The sequence below is a fragment of the Anser cygnoides genome, chromosome 4 (assembly GCF_040182565.1).
Source record: "Anser cygnoides isolate HZ-2024a breed goose chromosome 4, Taihu_goose_T2T_genome, whole genome shotgun sequence".
In the NCBI taxonomy this organism is placed as follows: domain Eukaryota; kingdom Metazoa; phylum Chordata; class Aves; order Anseriformes; family Anatidae; genus Anser; species Anser cygnoides.
The window spans coordinates 45,365,072-45,386,017 of record NC_089876.1 but is presented as its reverse complement, the minus strand read 5'-3'; the positions used below and the strand labels follow the sequence as shown (position 1 = coordinate 45,386,017).

Genomic DNA, 20,946 nt, shown 5'->3' with positions numbered 1-20,946 from the left:
GGGAGGTGGCGCGCGGTGGCGGCAGGTGCGCGCGGCGGGGACCGTTATTTCCGTTACTGCCGTTATTCCCGTCAGTTAATCGCACTATTCCCGCCCTGACACGACGCCACCGGAGCACACCCGAGTGACACAAAATACATACTCAGCTTCTAAGCGTTTGCTGGGCGTTTGTTTGTCAGACTTACTGAGCGCCTCTTGAGGGCTGCCGGAACGCCCCTTAGCTCCGCAGCGGTCACTGACAGGGCACGGGGCGCTGAGCTGCGTGAGGACCGCGGGTGGTGCTCAGCCCAATGCCCAAGGGAAAGGCAGCTCTTAAGTCCTCAGGAGACAAAATCAGACTCTTAAACGTTTGAGGTGTGACTAAGGAGTGTGTGCTGCAAGGAGCCACGTGGAGGATGAGGTACTAAGTAACAGTAACGTGGGGTCTCTCTGTGTAAATCTCTGATTTATTTATTTATTCATTTTTAATGTCTGCAGCAATTGTTTGCCCAGCCTTTCCACTCTTAATTTACCAATGCCCCAGACGTTTATTGAAATAGTGAAGCTATGTAGTTTTCTTAATATTCACAATACTCTGTATTGTGGAAATGACTGAAAATGTATTTCCATTGGATGGATGCAACCTGAAAGGAAAATTCCTATTCAGTAAATGGCAAAACCCTTCAAACTTCTCAGACTGCTTCTCGCAGAACCGACATAACCGGTAGCGTGGGGCCAGAGGCCTGTTTCCAAGACCTCTTTTTGCCCTTGCCATGCTCCACAGCTGTGGCACCTAATGGTTCGTGAGTACACCTGGCTGAGGCGGCAGCTCAGCTCAGACAGAAGCGTTCAGTTCTTTGTCATTTCAGTTCTAAGCTGCCGAAGCAACAGTTCCTCATCTCCTCCAAGGAGATGAAGATGTGGCTGAATTCAGCCCCAAAACCAACAGCCAAACTATGTTGGTTTAGCCAGAAATGGAGACTGTGGTGATGGGCTATTAAATTTTCCTTCCCCATCCTATGTCTTAGGAGGCAAAGCAAGCTAAGGTAGCAGTGATACCCTCAGTAAGTGGTAGGCTCCCCTACAAGTGAGGGCAGAGTTCTGTGATCCTTTCGTTTCTGCCTGGTTATCATCCGTTTCCTTTAGCTTACTACTTCTATTTCCTTCCATTGTGTAGAGTTTAGAAGAATGATCTGAATTAGTTAGCCATGACCACATTAAGTAAAAAGCCTGATATTTCAATTGCCATTTCTCAATTTTTCTACTGGTCAATGAATTAGCTGCAAATTTGGTTTTAATGTTTAAGGATAGAAAACAGTTTAACAAAACTGAAAGATCATCTCTGCATTACAGATAAAATAAAAATTCAGTAGAATTTGCTCAAGGTTATGGCAGACTTGTGAACAGAATTTTGTTCACTGATACTGGCACTAAATAATTCTTCCCATATTGTTTTGAGCTGAAATACTACAATTCTATATTGTATTACCAAGTTAGTGCTCAGGTGCCTATTCTGCAAAACCTTTGGTCTTAGTACGTAACAAATTCTTGATGGTACAAGAAGTATGTCAATCAGAAGCTACCAAACTCAGTCATAGTGAATGATGAAAAGTATCTAAATATAAATACTTTTCTTAAGCATGTTACAGACATAAAAGCAAATATTTCCAGCATTTCCAGAAAAGCAGACAACACAAATGCTGAAATACTAGAAATAACTACAATAACTTATCTGTAAATAATATATCTACAATGACGGGAAACATTTTATATCATTAATGAATAAGCACGTTGTTTACAAAACATTTCGGGTTTTTTAAATTCCTCCAGTAACTGGTACATTGAAAGCAAAGCACTGTTGTTTTGTTTTGTTGTTTTGTTTTTAACTTCCCTAAGAATATCAAGCCGAGAGATGGTCCCTTAGTGATGTTCTTGGTTCTTGTATCGTTTGTGGTACTTTGGGGTTTCTTCAGCACTAACTGACCTAAAAAATCCTTGGGGAGAATTTCAACACTTAACAGACTTGAAATCATGTTTTCGGCTTATCCGGTCTTTTTTCAGTTTACTCATATTTTGTGTGCTTGCCTCAGGTTCCAAAGTAGACTTCTTTACAAGAACAAATCACGTTTCTTTATAATCAGATTTCTTAGAAAGCAAAATTTAACACAATTGTGTTATGTCTTTGCTGGCCTGACCTCCCCCTCTAGCAAACTCCAACATATGTTCCTTTACGTTTTTTGAAGGCTGGTAAAGGAGAAGCAGCCGAACTAATGCTTAGCTTTATCCTCCAGAAGGAAAGGAGCCTCACTTTACACATACTGCTATCACAAGAATACTCACTGGTCAGTCACTGTGGGTTGGTTTTAATTAATATTACATTAGAAGAATGTTGGACTAGAGAACCTCATAAATATTTTCAGCCCTGCTGTCAGATTTCATGTGGTGCCCCAGGGGACTGGTATGCGAGTCTGATTCTATGCAAGAAATGTAATAAGGTTATTAACTTGGGCACCCCTCTCCAGTGGTAGCTGTTACATAAAGGCATGCTGTAAATTTGTAAGTAAATATAATTCCTGAAAAAATGTTAAAGAAATGCATTTCTGCAAGTAGATTCTTTTGCATACTTTCAGAAAGTTTTTGTACAAAATATATCAGAAGTAGATAGCTTTTTTAAGCAGAAATCTGAAGCTTTATATATTTTTACAGTATAAAGGGAAAACAGGTTTTCTACTAATTCAGGTCAAAATAACTGAGCAAGTAGTGCTCAAGCAACTTTGAAAAATGCCAGCACTTTCCTAGGATATGTAAATAGGAACGTCTTTCATGGGAGAGGGGAAACAATCGTTCTGTTCTACTTAACTGTAGTAAGTCTATTGTGCATGAGGGGAAAAAAAAAAAAAGGTGTCTCAGTTACACTGGGAAGCAGCTAGCATGATCAGAAGTTTAAAATACAAATTCTGCCAGGAAATAATAAAATAATTGTGTTTAGAGAAGTCTTAAAGGAAACATGATAAATGTATAAGGAAAGATAAAAATTGTATTCCATTATTTTTGATGTAGATATCACAAACATGCTGAAACTGCAGCTAGGGGAATTGGGGCATTTAAGCACTGGAACACGTTAGTTTCTGTGATACCCAACATTGAAGTTTCTTGTTCGGAATCTACTTCATGTCTCAGAACTTATTATTATTATTTTTTGATCAGAAAGAGGAACTGTTCTTGTCTGTGGGGTACTATTGTTATGTTGTGTCTCTACGAAATACCTTTTCCACCACTGTTTTTTAACAGAAATGAGGACACATTCTATCTCTGTTGCGCCAAGCTTCCATTGTAAAGAACCAATTCCACTTCTAAAATAACTTCATAACCAAAACGATTTTGTAACAGAAGTGAATGTGAGTTGATATGTCCCTCAAAATGTAGCATTATGGTGAGATCGTAGTTATAAACATTCTTGTCTCCCAGTCTTGTTTCAGCACCGCAGGAAATACAAGCTATATGAATTCATATCCTCACACATGAATTTATAATTTTTCAAAGTATTGTGCACTGAGAGAAAAGATCACTTTTCCAAGTGTTGTATGGGTTTTCAGTGAACTAGCACTATGGTTTGGGACTAGTGCTGTCTCCAGAACACACACAAAACCCCTTGTTTTCAGTAAGAGGATGCGCGTGAAATACTACTAAAAACCGAGCTGACAGGGTTCATCTTCACTAACTATTAAGGCTTTTAATAGCAGAGAAAAGAGCAACAAAGCTACCCTCCAGAAGTTGGAGGTAGCAGCTGTACTAGTAGCATTCTCCACTACTGGAAGGACCGATGTGTTGACTGATTGACTGTTGATGTCAATCATTATGTACATTCTGCTCTCATGAATTTCAAATTTATTTAAAAGAGTTATGTCAAAACATAATAAACTGGGATTATTCCTTACTATATGGAAACCTATAAATAATTTACTAAATTAAAATAGCAAAGAAAATAGACTATTTTATAATTGCTGTTGGAAAACTGTGGCATATTTTATTCATGAATTGTATTTTTGATTATACGCCATTAACTTGATAGGCTTCCTCAGTTTTCTTACTTTGTATTATACAAGTGTTGACTCTCAGTGATAACTAGGCTGTCCACCTTGGCTGCTTAGAATTTCTCTGTGGGGTGGGCAGGATTAAACCCAAATTCTCCCACAGTCAAAATCACTGTTTTCCCCTCTTGTATTGTGTGTTGTGGTAACATTACTGTCAGCCTTTTGAGGCGTGCATCTGGTAGAGAGCTGCTGATTAGTTCACGCTCTGTTCTGGTGGTTACTCACACCAGCAAACCTACTAATGCATTTTTATTTAATTTTATTAAAACTTAATGAGAGTTAAAACTTAATATGCTTTCTTGAGTGTTACCAGTACTAGACTTTTTTCTCTCAATTTTCTGTCACACTTCTATCACAAGGCTGTCATCAGTTCTAAGAAATTGATCTTATGGAAATGCTACCATCACATTCTGATTACTTCCTTGCTTCTTTTGCGGATGATCATTGAAGGGAGTGGCTGTTCAGCTCCAGAAGCATTTGTAGACAGCAGTTTGGGTGATAATTTAAGATGTGGCTTCTTTGGTTTCAAGATTACTTAGATTTTTTTCTTAGCTACCTGGGGACTTGTGAGCTACTTACTATCACTAGGCTGCTTTGTATTTTAAAGCATGAGCTCCTCTTGCAGTGAGTGGACACACATATTTGGTTAGCAAAGTTCTGGCAGAGTTGTATACATTTATGTATGATGTCTCAAAATATATTAAGCAATATAACAGGGGCTGTATAAAAGAAAGTGGTGAACATGAAATAATCGCGTATAAATAATCCTCATACACAGTTCCTCAGAAGGGCACAGCTATCATTCCTGTGATTTGTTAAAATACAGAATGAATGTATGCCATGTGTTTGGAAATTCAGTGAGACGATTATGAAGTCTTCTTGCCAGTTGGTTCTCAAAGGAAGGATCTTCCGTCCTGTTGAATTCTGTGACAGAGAAACCCTTCCAAAATTTTATTGCATTTGACTTCCAGTAAAAAACACATGACGTTCAGGTTTTAACTAATTCAATATACCTCTTGGTGAAAAGTCAACACTCACTGGGATGTTTCTATAACAAAGAGGGCTGTGTGGTGTGATTTGTTAAGGAGCCCTTTTTTACAGTGAGGGTGACTGAGCAATGGAACAGGCTGCCCAGAGAGGTTGTGGAACCTCCCTCCTTGGAGACTCAAAAGCCGTCTTGGGCAACCAGCTCTAGGTGGCCTTGCTTGAGCAGGGAAGTTGGACAAGGTGACCTCCAGAAGTCCTTTCCAATCCCACCACTGTGTGATTATGGCATTCAGAGGAATAAAATCTATGCCAGAGCAGTATGGAAGGAGAGGTGGAAAAGAAGCTGCTCACCACCTTCTCTACAATTGAATTTTTCAACTCTGACAAAGGTCATTGTGGTGGTTTTACTGTGCTAGGCAGCTGAACACCACAACCGCTCTCTCACTCCCCCTCCTTAGATGAGGAGGGGAAGAAGTAAAGGAAAGAACAACTCATGGGTTGAGATATGGATAATTTAATTAAAGGAAAAAAGAAATAATTATTAAGGAAAGATTATTATTAATTAAACAATTTAACTAAAGAAAAAAAAGGAAAGGAGAAAAAGGAGGGGGAAAGGGAAAAACAAAACAAAACAAGTAAAGGCTATGTGGAAGTGCAGAGGAAAGAAATTACTCTCTACTTCTCAAAAATGAGTGATGCTTGACCACGTCCTTGAAGCAGGGCCTCAATGCACGTAGCCGGTGTTCAGGAGGAGGACAGACGTTTTCACAACGAGAGCCCACCCCTCCCCTCCTCTTCCTTTTTCCACCTTTTATTGCTGAGTGTGACATCATATGGCATGGAATATCCCTTTGGTTGGTTTAGGTCAGCTGCCCTGGTGATGTTTCTTTTCTCACTTTTTTTGCCCACCCCCTAGGAGGGTTAGAGAGAGTCCTGGTGCTGTGCCAGCACTGCTCAGCAGCAGACACAACACTGGTGTGATACCACTGCTGTTCTAGCTGCAAGTGCAGAGCACAGCACTGTATGGGCTGCTGCAGGGAAAGTTAACATCCCAGCCAGACCCAGTACACTTCCATACCCCATAATCTGTGAAGCAAGAAAACTGTCATGTGGAAAATGTATAGAATTAACCACTTTTTTATTATTATTATTTATTATTAAGCACAGAAATTTATAGAAAAGTACAAATTAAGTACAAATGTATAGAAAACAGCATTACCTGCAACTCCTTTCTCTTTTACCTATTGCATGTCTTTCTGTTGAGAAGTTAACAGATTTTTACCTAGAACCCTATTTGTTACTGTTGAGTTTATGACAAGGATTCCCAAACTCTGGTATGTAAGTTATTCCAAGAAATGATGTGGCCTGGTAGAGAGGCAGGCTGTACTGCTGCTTAGGGGGTACTTGCCATTACAGCTCCTGTTAATGCTGGATCAGAAAATAGGTTTGTGAATTGTGACCAAAAATCCTTTGCCATCTCTTACCTTGCAGCTACAGCGTTAAAATGCAGTATACGTACCCATTTGGGATTGTTAACAGAGCTTCTAGTGATGAAATTTCTCTCTTCATTCACTCCCCTTCAGAGGAGAGAATAATATGGGGCTGTGTATGTTCCTGAGCAGTACAGAAAAGGAGGGACTTGCCTTTTCACCCCAGTTTTAATGTCAACGTGACTGAAATATTAGCATTGCCAGTAACATACGTTGAACATGAGTCAGGCAGCAGAAGACCATGAAGCTAAACTAAAAACTAGGGAAACTCTTAACTGAGTTCTGATTTTTGAGCCTTTGCAAAATATATTGTCTGTCCCAACATACTGTTTGGAAAACATACTCTCTGAAATACATGAATTATTACTAGTACTAGAAAATGTTCTCTCATACTAACATGATTTTAAACATTTTGACTGTGAGCAAAATACCCAAATTCAGGCAATAAAATTACCCTAGAGCAACTGAAACTGATTCAGAAAGGGGAAAAAAATATATGAACCCAAGTATGAGGAAAGAGCCACAGGGGAAGGTCAGATCCACAATCCCTTTCATGCTGCTGTGAAAGTCTGCTTCCACCTGACTAATACCGGCTTAAGAGAGAACTGCTCTACAGCAAGAAGCAGATGCTCAGCAGGCAAATGGTCATTCAGCCTATCCAGCCTGTCAGGGATACAGCACTCCAGTTACAGTTCTGTTCCTTTAAGAGACAAATATTATCTGATATTAGCTACTGAGAAGACCATCATTCCAAATATGATAATATTTCAGCGATCAGAGAATGAGAAATACGCTGAAAGATTTTGCAGCTATACAAAACTATGAACTCACCTGGGGAACAATATCTTCAATATTTTCTGTAGATGTCCCATATGAAAATAGTAATCATTTACAGCCATCCACATAAAAAGTTAAAGTTCTGTAAATGGGGCTGTTACAAAATACTGTTTTAACACCTTTAGGTGACATTTTATTTACTTCTCTTGATTCTCTTTGATTTTGATTATTTTCTGCTTCAACAGACAGTTATCTGGTTGTACTGCGTACTTGACTAGCAAAATAAAAAACAAACATCAAAACACTATAATAGTTGTGGTTTTGATGACTACATTTGTAGCTTTATTGACTAGGTAAGTACTTAGTAACTTGTATAGCCCTTTAATCATATTATCCAGTTAAAGCTACTCAGGTAAAAATGAAACAAAAACAGAGATGATTTTTTCCTATTGGAGAATGAAATGAAAGGACAAACTACACTGTTCTTGTATGTTCTGTATGTTCTGGCTAAGAATAACTAAAGTGATACATGCTCAGAAATATGATTTTGTTTGAAAGGTATATAGAAGCAATTTTAAAATCTTCCATGTTCCTGAATTATCTCAGTTTTATTAAATGACATTTTCTTCCAAAATCCCAACTTCATTATTTGTTGTTCTATAAAGCGAAAAGAAGGAGAGTGCATACACTGAAGGACACGTGAAGAGTATTTAGGTAGACACAGCTGAGGAGGTATCGTGTAATCAGAATGCTACAGAACAGTGTGAGTAACCACTAGGTTGTGCTGTCGGTCTAAAATTGAAGCCCCTATATTTAAGAGACTGAAGTTTCAAAATTCTCAAGCGTGATGTAAACATAAAACCCTAGTGTTCTCATCTGGATATCTCAGGAAAAATAAAAGTACAAAATACGTGTTTTTGTAAGGAAAGGGATTTGGTATTTGAGCTATTGGAAAAAAAAAAATCCTATCATGCAAATATCCTTCACAGTCATACATGTACCAAGAGATTAAAGGAATGTCACAGCCTAACCATATTCAATTTACTAAATATCTAGTATTAGAATTTTTATATTATTTTTTTTCAAACAGTGGTTTCTGTGGTAAGTCATCATTTGCTTATTATGTCTGCAAATACACGCAACATTTTTACACAAAAATAATTAAACATGTTCTGTAACACAATATATGTTCTTGCTTTTCTGTTGCTTGTGGTAAATGTAAACCTGTATCAAACAGTGGTCAACTAAGATTTGTGGATATCTGTTGTTATGCTGAATTATGGGTTTTAAAACAAAGCGTGTTTATGAAAATGTAGTCTTCTCAAAATTGTTACCCTGGAAACATTCAAAGCATGGTTGTTAAAATTTGCCAATTGTCACAACAATATTTTTTGTATACTTTAACCTAGAAATTGTTTCACATGTTAGGCTTTTCCTGCACTTGTCACTTCGTAGTGGCTAACGTACTCTTTCAGTTGTGTATGTAGGAATCAGGTTGGTGAGCCACACATGAGAATTTATGAAAGGATCTATTATAGCTGTGAAAGCCAAGAATATGCTGTGAAGGGGGTGGTAGTTGGCAGTCCTTTCTACCTACCAACAATTCTTGCAGGCATTCAAAATTACAGAATTCCTTCAGCGACAAAAGGAGAAAACATCCTACTTGTGTTTTTTTTCTTCTGGATTTTCCATCTTAAAAAGTACAGCAGAGGCATAAAAAGTTAAAGATTCCTAAAATACTTTACTGTTTATATAGTATAGACAACACTTTTCATTAGTGGTAGCAATTAAGTGATCTAATAAGCCTTTTTTAAAATTTTTATGATTGTCTAACTGCATCACGCATGTATGCTATTAAATGTAGTATGTCCAATCACTTCTGATGATACTCAGAAAGTGAAGTTTACTAAAGATAAGTTTAAAACATGCTTTCTCAGTTCTACCTATTGATGATGCCAATGGCCTACCAGAAGTGAAAGTCAGCACTGCAAAACTTTGTGTATTCTGTAGAAGTAAAAACAAAAAAAAAAAAACAAAAAAAAAACCACAGGATAAACCATTTAAAAAGAAAAAGTCCCTAGCTAATTAAATCCTGTCAGCATAATAGCTATTCCTTCTGAAGTGTATGTTTTCTCTCTATTCTTAACTTCTGAGAGGCATGAACTGCATTCTACTCTGAGAACCAAGAATTCTTCCATTAAAATTCTAATTTTGATACCAATTCAGTTGTAGCCTGTGACAATTTATCACATTTTACATATATATATATGTGAAAAAGAAATAATATTTGTTTAGGAGCAATATGAAGATTAATTATTTAAATCATTCTGAAAATCAGCCTTATGCAGATATTATGATTATTTCTGAGCAGTTGATTCTAATCTGGGATGACACCCAGAAGAGGACGTAAACACCTGATGTTTAAATCAGGTGGAATTTAGGTGCCCTGTATCAAAATTGCAGCCCTAGAAAGTATTTACACATCTGCTGCTTAACACTTGAAGTACCTAAATTTTTGTGGAAGCTCAGGCATTTTTATCGCGAGGTGCATAATAAAAAGAGCACTCCAGCAATGCTATTTCATGCTCTCAAAGGTAGTTAAGCGTTAATAGGGCTGAGTAGCCTAGTAATTAACTCAGCTAATGTTCAATATGTGTCCAGAAATGAAGCATTCCTCTGTATGTCTCCCTGGAGAGTTCAGTCCAGTAGGTGAGCTCTGAAGATGCCTAGTAGGCGGGGACCCTGCAGCAACAGCTGGCCCCACAGTGGAAAAATGTTTCCCTTCAGACTGGAGCTGAGTACTTAGAACAGATAGAAATGTGGATGAGATCCAGGCTCAATTCCCTTGTCTGTCTGAAAGGGCTCAACCCTTCCTTTGGAGTATGCTGTAGCCAGCAGGCAGCAGACTTCAGAATGTAGAAAAGATTCTTCAGTCTTCAATTTCACTTTCCAGTGATGTTCACTATTCACCATTTAAGTCTTGCAGTTATGATGCATTGGTGAGAAAGGGTAATTTGTCAATTTTTTACAGAAACTAGAGAAATAGTCCTGGATAAGTACAAAAATACTTGTAGGAGTTGGGACTAGAACCCAGGATAGAGTGCTCTTGAGTGAATGCCTGCTTACTTAATTGGCTTCTTACACAACATGATGATTTTTGTGAATGTTCCACATGCATGTACTTTCCTGCATGCACTGTAAAGAGATTCTCAATACAGGATTCTGGATTTAATTATGTGAGCCAGAAAGATGAAAATCAGATGTGATATTTAGGAGTGCAGTGCTTTGTCTTTTTCTAGATCTGTCGTAGGTTCAGCAATAGGGATCCCTAATATAGGATAAAACAAACACAAACTCTCTCTTCCATTCTTTCTTTCTTTCTCTCTCTCTCCCTCTGTTCCTTTCCGTTCCTTTCTGTTCCATTCCTCTTCATGTTTGTGGTATGTTCTTAAAATGACCGGGTAAGAAACATATTTGGAGCCTGATCTTTTTCTTCAGAAATTGAAGGGAAAATCCTTGTGATGTTAGTCAAGTCAGAATTAGGCTCTGAATATTAATGGAAGAAGAAACGTTTTGAGAAGTTTTGTATGTGGTTCCAACTATATTTAGTACCCATGCATTTCTGCTGTGATTTATCAAACCAGCTATTTCTGCCAAGTCAATACCTATCTCAGTTCTCTAAAACGAATTAATTAAAATCGATTTAAATTCAAATGCTTTGAGATGTGATCTGTTAAGTGTCTGAAAGGGCTGCTAAAATGAGGACAAGAAAAGTAAATAGGCTTTTCTTTCCAGAGTATATGCCTGATTTTGCCTTTATGCTGGCATGCATTTGTTTAACTGAAATATTTGTAACAGTTTGTGCATATGACTTGTCAGTCATTATAAAATTGTAAAAACGAGGTTTTTACTTGTTGAGGAATGTTGGTATAGAGAAATGTGAAGAATTATGAAGATGAAAATAGATTTGATCCTTGCCAACATTATAAGCTGTAGTGTGACTGAGTGATAATCTTTGCACTAAATGCATTTCAGATAGATAGCTATTAGTTATTATTGGATGAAAAAAAAAAGTTTGTGAATTGCCACAAAAACGCATAAAACCAAAACTTTTCTAATGCAAATGTGTTATTTGAACATGATAATATTAGAGGCTTTATGAGCGCCTGTAATGAATTCCTTACTTTTGTGCTGCAGCTTAGAGAAATCCCTGAAACAGACCGAAAGACCCTGAACAGGGCCTCTAACAGAAAAAGAAGAAAAAAAAAAAAAAAGAAAACAACCCAAAACAAAACAAACCCTCTTCCATATTTTAAAGTGGCTTTTTAGGCCTCCCGAGTCTTTCTGGCACATCATTCTCAGACCCTTATGGACTGGGATGCTGCCAAACAGCTCTTTTCCCACAAAACTTTAGTAAACTTTGAATGCTGGATGCTGCAATACAGTATTTCAGAATACTTAGAATATAGAAATTAGCCTCTGAATGAACCCAGCAATATTTTTCCTCAGTTTTTTTACAAATACAAGAAATTATTTCTCTGTCTTACACTGGTTTAGAACTTTGCTTTTTTTCTGTTTAATAAATTGTTTTGTTTTACCAGCAATATTGCTAGTATTGCTTAATAAACAATATGTGTTTATTCTAATGTAAGGATGCTTTGATTTTGCCAGACATTAAGTCATGCTTACATTTAATTGAAACCACATCAAAATATTTTATAACTATGAAGGATTTCAACTCAAATTACCCAGAAGAAGAAATATACTGAAAGAATCATGGGCCAAATTCAACACTTAGGTACCACAGCTAGCGAAAGTGAATCCAAGCAAGTGTGTAGCTGTGTAGCTTTTTTTTTTTTTTTTGATTCTCATCCATTGCTTGTCAAACTTTAGCGTTCTTTATCAAATGCCATTGAAAACGGAGCTTTTGTACATAATCACCTTTATTTTCCTACACTTGCCTCTAACTCTTGTGCTTTCTGGAGTTTGGCATAAGCTCAGTTCACGTTCCAGGTAGTAATAGTGTTTGTTCCATGTGTGCTTGAAGTAGTCCAAAGCTACAAGAACAGAGAGGGAGATTTCTTCTGATGTATTTTGAAGTCCATAGAGGGTGGCAAAGAGAACTATAGCAAAAGAAGTTCACATTAGTCATCCTGGACTCCTGGTCAGTGTGCTATAGCTAGTATTTCACAGTCCTGGGGCAGGAATACTGAACTTGCTGGTTCTAGTTTGTAGAACGTTCAAAGAACAACAGGACAGGGGATCATTATCACAGCAGGCTGGGTCCTGTTCTCTGAGCCAGCGCTCCTGGGTGTGTGTGCTGTCCGGTAGATTTGGCTGGGAGTTGCTTTCACGTAATTCAGAACAGAATGTTGAGTCAAATGGTTAAGTCAGTCAGTTCTAAGAAGCACTCGGACAGTATCTGAACGAAGAAATCAACTCATCTCCTAAGTATCTGCTCCTACCTTGCTTTCAGGGAAAGCTTCAGCTGACTTCCAAGAATCTACTTTAGCATGTAAAACAGCTGTTAAGTCTCTTTCAGTGAGAGTTTTCCTAGAGTACAGAGTATGTAATTGTCTTCAAAATTACATATTTCCCTTGCAAAGCCCTGTTTTCATTTACTTATATGATTCTGTAATAATATTTTTTGTAGTCAAATCTTTCCATGCCTTGTCATCCCTAACCTGATTCCTTTTGGAAATTTTATTCAGCTCCTCTTACAGAGACCGTTAACAAAATACATAATCAGCTTCAAAACCATACACTGTTACAATTTTGCAGTATTCAAAAACCAGATATCCTTAACATATGTAAGTACACTTCATAAATTGAATTCATTAGGGAGAAATGTCTTTGTTATTTGGGAGAAAGATGCAAAGTCCTGTATAAGTATGCTTTATGTGTATCCATGCACAAATATAGAGCGTGTAGAGGCAGTTTGGAACACTGTGCATACACACTAGAAATTATTACCATAGGAAAAATATATTGAATGCATTTTATACAATAATGATGATAAAATCTACCCTTACTTTTGTTTCCAGTTTTCAGGCAAAGTTTACACCAGAATTGTGCAATTACATTTTCTTAAACAACGTATTTCCAGAATATTTTAAATTTTAAGAAATGGAGTTCAAGTCAGTCTAACATGCACATGTTGAACTGTTTACATTACATAGACAACAAAGTGTGTATTTTTATGTTTATTTGGAACAGAGAAAAATGATCAGAAAATAATGAATGCTTTTCTTTCTCAACAGTTTTCTCAATTTATTTTCACTTAGTCAAGCTATTTACTAAATGTACTTAACTTGGCCATACTGATACTTTGTTCTTCAAGATGATAGCCACCGTATAATAGTATCACTAGATAGGTAATGCACAAATTTAGCACAAATAATTTAAATAGAATAACAAAGCATTGAACATTGGAAATCAAACTAAACATATACTGTTTATACAGGAACGCTAGAAGACAGTGAGAGAGGGGAACTGGTTTTCTGCAATGATATTGCCAGAACAGAGATATTAAAAATTTGGTGGTAAGAAGATGATCATTAGAACAGTATAACAGTGGAATGCAAATAATGTAAGAAAAATATAATGGGTTATGCCAACGGAGAATTGATGCCATATGAAGGATGTCATAGATGTTTTTTTGTGTGTTTTTTTTTTTTTTTTCAAGCACATCAAGACTAGAAATATAGCAAAGACTGATAGACATTGAAGGAATAAAAGGAAGCTTAAAGAAGGTGAAGTCATACCGCTGTTAGCTAAGTCCATTGCATTCACATTCACTGTATTGGATCATAAGTGACTTTCATAACAAAGCTGTCCTGGTAGTGGTTCTAAAGATCTGATTTAAACTGAGGAAAAGCCTATACGTCAAATCAACAAGACGGTTATAAAGCACGAGGCAGGATGGTATTTACCTAAATATTCTAAAGAAACGCAAATGAGCATTTAGCTGTAGGTATGTGTGAACTTGCCTCAATATCAGAGAACAATACATAGTAAACATCATGTTCAGCTAGAAATTGAGAGAGACAGATTTCTGAGTGAAATGATAGACCAAAAATCTGAAGTATTCATCAAACCAGTAGAAACTGTAGCAAAGACTAGAATTAATGGCTGCATTTCTAAATATTATGTTTAGAAAAACCTACTCAAGTTTTGTGAAGGGAAGTTATAGCTTACAAAATTATGTCTCTGAGAGTGTCCTTGAACATGTTCACAAGGATTATCATGTTGGTGTAATCTCTTTGGTTTTCCAGAAGACTTTTCACAATATCCGTCTTTAAGGACTTAAGCCGTCTAACTTTTGATGGTACAAATACAGTGTTAGGAATTATTACAGAGGGATAAAGAACAAAATGTTTTAATCATGATTATGGTGCTGCATCTAGGTCATGTTGGACTCTCTTTTGTCCCTTCCATTTTGAAAATATAATAGTAGAACTCAGGAAAACACAAAAAAGGGAAAAAAGATGATCAAATGCAGAGGACAGCTTTCATACAACATAGGAGTAAACAGATTGGTCAGCCTGGAAAAGACATCTGACATTGGCTAACTCATGAGCAGAAAGGTAAATATGGAACAATTATTTACTGTCTCTTTTAATACAAGAACTAGAGGATATTGAATGAAATTGTCAAATGGCAAGCTCATAGCATAGTTTCACACAATGTAAGTTAGATTGCTGGATTCATTGCCTCAAGATGCTGTGAATACCAAAGGACTGCATAGGGTCAAAAAGACAAATTCATGGAAAAATACCTATCATTTACTCCAAATACGCTTATTTTCCGCTCAAATTGGTGAAGGCTTAGTCTGTCTACCAGTGAAGTGTATGCTTATACTGCCCTTTCACCCTTCCCTAGGTATCTGTTATTGATCATCACAGGTGACAGGAAGGTCTGACTCAGTATAATTGCTTTTAGGTTTTTAGATTATACGATCATCAACACAGAGGCTTCCCATACCCCAAAACACGGCTGACTCTTGTGCTGGTCAGGAATGTATTAATTTCAGAGAGAGTTCTAAACTAATCTATTTTTATAGCATTAATTTTTTCTTATAGCATCATAAAAAAAAAGACTTCTTTTACTTTTGAAGGACCTCTCAAGACAGTGGCTGATCCACTCCCTAAAAAACATTTTACCAAGACAGAATGTTTTAAATCATGACGGTATATTCTGAATGCAATTATTCCACATATAATCACACTACAGTCACATATTAAATCCCCAAACTGTGACACTTAATATCTCCATGTGTTTGCTCCAGACTGCATTTCTCTTTTTTTCCTGCCATGTGCCAATTGCAAACACATCACTTACTTGGTGATCACTGTCACCTGGAGGTCTGTTTCCACAATTCCATCTTCCCATTAGACAGCAGCTTCTGGTTATCTTCTTTAGATGTATTCCTTTCCCTTTTTAACAAATTGATACCATTTATCTTCTGCCTATGCTTTTCTCCTTTTAGGGTTTAATCTATTCTATTATGTTATTATAAAACTAAATTGATTTACTTCCTTGTTTATAGTAAATCCTTCACTTTCCAAATTCTTTTTCTTTTTAGAGCAATACTTGTAAAAGGTGGCAGTCTGATTGTCCTAAAACATAAATTCTCTAGCTAAGCTGAGATCATGAACAATACAGGAAGAACTGTAAACTCCCGCACATTGCTGGGTTAATAGACTTCAAGTTTGATCTGAAAGGGCTTTTTCTAGGCACGGTTTGTATTGGTGAAATTTGAAAAGCAGCTCTCCTGCAACTACACAGATAGATTTTTTTTTTTCTTCTTGTAAAAATGCAATTTGGGGGCACGATGCTCGTTTATGTTATGTTCCTCTTTAAGGATAAGTTATAATCTAGTTCTAAGTGAAGTAATTTGGGTACCAGTAGCCATTAATTGCAGTAGCATGTTATATCACGTTTGCTGTGCTGCTGAGGTAAGTTTAGACTCTTTGAACTGAGCTTTTTGCCTCTGTACTGAGTTTACAAATACCAAATCTAGATTAAAGTTGATTTTTCTTTATCTGTTTTTCAAACATGTAGTTTGTCAGCCCTGGAACTGTTTGCAATATGAATGTTAATCCATTGCAAATTAGACTTCCAAGTCACTGATGTTTAGATAAACGTTAAAAATTTTACTACATTTAGCTTACTGTAAGGATTGTATAAAATCTTCTGCGTCTATGATGTGAGGCAGACGCATTCATCTTTTTATTCACTGTGATTCTAAAGAGGCTTTGAGGGAAAAAAAAAGTGAAAAATTGATATGAAGCCTTTCCTAGGGTGGAAAAACTCACTTAAATACCAATATTTAATTGCTTTTATTTTTCCCCGTTAATTTTATTTTGTTTCCTATTTTCACCTGCTCCACAACTGTTACATTTTAATTGCTTTATCTTCAAGAGCTATACTGACGATATAAGGTATGTTCACATTAGACCTTTTGGTACAGGATAGTAAAGCATAAGGCCAGCTTTAGGCTTGGATAGTGTAAACATTTGAAGCAATGGAAGTAGTCAGTTCAACATAAGTTAATCATCCTGCTTCTTGGCAGTGATAAGTCAAGAAAAAGAAGGGACCTCAGAGAGAAGGACAAGATATAGGACAGATATCACGGATAAACTGTAAGCACTGAGCACGAGAAATTGGAATTCAATACACAATTTCCAATTTCTCTAACTTGTTTGCAGACTATTTAGAGAAAGTTTATCTCTTGAATTTGCAGAGTTCTCAGGGTTCTGCAGAGTTTGTATAATGAAAACCAGTTAACGCACAGAATTTCTTGTAGATTGTTTAGTCACCATCAAACATCAGTATTAAACATTATAAAGTTTCATTTTTAATGCTTTTTAAAAATGCTATGCAGGTTTTGTTGCCATGTGTTTGCAGAGTGTAGTTTTGGAACAATTTATTAGAGTATACAACATGTAGTTGAAGCAGCATTTGGAATTGATTTTCAGCTCCCTGTTGAGCTCAGAATTGTTCCTTAGTTGCATTGTTTTGTTTATTTGGGTTGGTTAATCATTTTCCTTTTCTACCCTGGCACCCACTGTAACAAATTGTTGGTAAGATGTCTGGAACCAATTGTAGGCATAGCAGGGCAGTTTGGGTTACAAAGTAGTGCAGAAGTAATCTTACTTCAACTAAGGCACAAAGTGCATTAAATTAATTATTTGTATTCATTTCAAGACACAACAGAGAAAAAGTTAGCTAATCATCCAATAAATACAGTGTTGCTTGGCATTCTTATTTTCCTTTCAAGGGAGAGGGTATTAAAATTGGCTTGCAAATTCACTAAAAGGATACTGCTGTTACCAAGTGGAGCTTGATAAGAAGTATGTTGGCTTGGTGTAGTTATAGGCAGTTCCTTTTCTTGTGACATCAAATTCTTTCTCATGTAATACATTTTCCATATTATTTTACTTGATGATTTTATTTGCATACAGAACAAGGTTTATGAAGGTTTATACCTGTGGCAAAAACTGCTGAGTGGGAATGACTGTACATGACAGTTCTCATGCAGTGTTTAGTCAGTGTAAACTGTGTTTTCCCAAAGCCTAGAAAATACATCCTTAGAACAGCTAAATATGTAATCAGCTACAGAAGGTGAAATTTTCTGAAAGAAGGCAGATCCCAGAGGTCTGTATATCAGGAGATTTGTAAGGGTTTTCAGTTTGACTCAGCAGGATAAACCCCCGCAGAGATTCTTTTCTCTTGTATATATCAAGTGCTTCAGGAATACAGCACACTACATACCCTGCAGTAATAAATATTGATCCTGTGATTCCTCTGACAGAGGATTGCTGTATTTCTGAGATATGTGCTCACTGCATAATATGTCCACATTGATTTCAGCATAGACTGGAATTGTGTCAGTAAAATGGATCTGCATAATTGCAGTAGGCATGTCAAGGATATGTAATGTTAGGGTATTCCACCCAGTGGTACATTGCCAGTATCTGCCCGAACAGTAAAAAGGACACCTCCAAGGAAACCAGTAAGTGCATTGACATAGCTCATCCTATTGAAATCTGTGGGATAATTTGTATAAGTAAAGGTTACAGCATGGAGTAAGGACAGGATAAGGACAGAATATCAGTATTCTGCAGTGAGGATTTTTCTCTTTGTGTACACTGTCTTCCTGTTCTCCTATTTTGACCATCCATCTCTGCTAGTTGAGTTGCCTGAGAGAAGAACCCTGCTACTGCTGACTTCTTTTGCTAAACTGTTTTTATCGAAGGAAAAGTGTGCCAGTTTCTTTTCCCACCCAAGCATATGAGATTATAATTTAACAATTATTCATGCAAGCCACGCAGAGTCTTTTACGTCTTCCGTCTTAGCTGTCATGGACTTAGTCACATTGCCATAGTTACTGTACTGATGGGGCTCCATTGTATACTCTGACAGTGAAATCCCAGCCTTCCTGAAGTCAGTGGCAACCTCGTCCTTCGTTTCCTTCAGTAGGTTCCTGCATTTTATCCCAATTTACTAATTGGAACTTGAAATTACTTCAATGACTGGTTTTAACTTTGGTTGAGGTAATACCTTCAGCTGGACAATAAATATTGAATGTTGAAACAACCTTTGATTCTTACGTATATAGTCTTTCTGTTACTCATCTTGCACTTTACATTAAAAAATTTAGGTATTTGGTTGACCTATGGGTTTGTTCACATCATTGGTTATAGTAGTATATAGTCATATGTGGTATGCCCACAATTAAATCACACACTGTTTTTCCAGTCTTTCTCTAAATGACTGACACTTTTTAAGTAAATAGAAGTTCATATATATATATATATACATATATATATATACATATAAAAACACAGTTATTTTATATGGAAGAAAAACAACCAGTGGTTAAAGTTCTGTTCAAGCAAATTCTCAAATTATCATAAAAAGGAAATAATTCAATAGTTTTTTCTTTGATTGTCAAGAAGCCCTTGGCATTGGAATTATTGCAATTTGTTTGGGATGCAGGAAACCCAGAAGAAGTTGGATATTACAGAAAATAATGTATACTTTATTCAGAGGAAATACCAAGGAGGTCTTTGTACAACAGTTTTGGAGAGCTAAAGACACAAAAACTATACAGACAGATATTTCAATAAATATGAAGTGTGGTTACAGGATTGCAAGTTGGTGGCTAGTAATGATGGATTTCTAATCTTCCCCTATGTTTAAAATACATAGCAGAATGCATGTTCTCATAGATAGCTTAGAAGGACTTCTCTCAAATCAGTTGGATGCTTGATTCAGTAACTTGTAGACTCAGTTGTTATTTATTTATTTGTTTGTTTATTTATTTATTTTTTACTTCCAAGGACTAAACCAGCATGAGATTAAAGTAAAAAAATTATTCTGAGCTGCACCGAGTAATTAATTCCAAGTCATAGATCTCAGAGCCATTTGCAGATACTCACTTTCTCTGAGAAATGTGGGCAGAGTGCTGCTGAAGAATGGTATAAATTCCTTTTTCTTATCAGTTGTAACCCTTATTATGCTGAGCTTTATTGGAATGAGTAAAGAGGAAGAGTATTATTTTAAAGTATCAGTAATGAATTCCTCCAATATCATATGAGATTTTTTTCATCTACTAATTTGTTTATCACGACGTATGGTATAAAATTTTTTGAAGACCTTTGTTGGAAAGGCAATATCTAACATGAGGTGGTAGGGATGAAGGAAGATCTGTTTACTACTGAGCTGTCTACTTCACTTTCAGAAATCTTTTTTTTAGATTTCTTTGTAAGTGTGCTTTTGTTTTATGGCCAGACTCCAGTAGATGTACTTGGCACCTGTGGAGCACACATTGATTCTTCACTGGTTTTAGAGTTTGCTAGTGGTTACTTTTGTGCAGGTAATGTCTTCCTGTTGTCTCCATCCACATTGTGAACATAGGGTTTGACTTTTGTAGTGAGAATGTATTGAATTTTCGTAAGCCAATCTGATTACAAGAAAAACTTTTGGATTATACAGTGCAGAGATTACGAGAGAGTTGGGAGTATCAGACCTTTTGCTGAAGTGTGTGTTAATGGTAAGGACACAAGTAGTGATTTTGCCTGAGCATACCAGATACAGGCAATGACATCTGTAGCTCCTGACAACGCCCATATGTCTGTGGAAATAAAGAACAACTACTACATAGGGAACACATGCTATACAGCGGCATCTGGTACAAACTGATAAATTTAATAAAGCAAAGACACATTTTTGCATGCATTTTCACTTCTTAAAGTGATGTTGTTTGGAAATAGTCATAACATGAAAAGCTAATGGGTCAACAGGTAAAGACAGCAAGAAATGTTCTCGCTTTGAAATTCTTAGTTCCTGTACCACAACAATAAGTACCTTTTTAAAAGCTAAAGAAACTGGTTCCACAGGAGTCTCTGTGTGAACATGAATACATTGATAAGTTCTGCTTTAAAAGATGATGTGATCATAAGACAGCCCTGGAGATGTGCTTTTTGTGGGTGTGGTACTGTTCTATGTGTTTCAGCACCTTCTAGCTTACATCAGTACTGACTTAGGCAGTTTTTATGTTGGTGGAAATACCTTACAGTATGCTTCTTTACCAGAAAGAAGGTAGGAAAACT

General features: G+C 36.6%; 1 protein-coding gene across 7 annotated transcripts in view; it reads left to right on the top strand.

Annotated features, from left to right (window-relative positions):
* Positions 1 to 19: 19 nt before the first annotated feature.
* TTC29 (tetratricopeptide repeat domain 29) overlaps positions 20 to 20,946 on the top strand; it is a 382,392-nt gene continuing 361,465 nt past the window's right edge. For 4 of the 7 annotated variants that reach the window (XM_066996057.1, XM_066996058.1, XM_066996054.1 and 1 more), the window contains exon 1: positions 23 to 400. The gene's annotated coding sequence lies outside the window, so the exon portion shown is untranslated. Of the gene's footprint in view, positions 401 to 20,946 lie in introns of all 7 variants that reach the window. The other 3 variants (XM_066996061.1, XM_066996060.1, XM_048071812.2) reach the window with 3 other exon arrangements.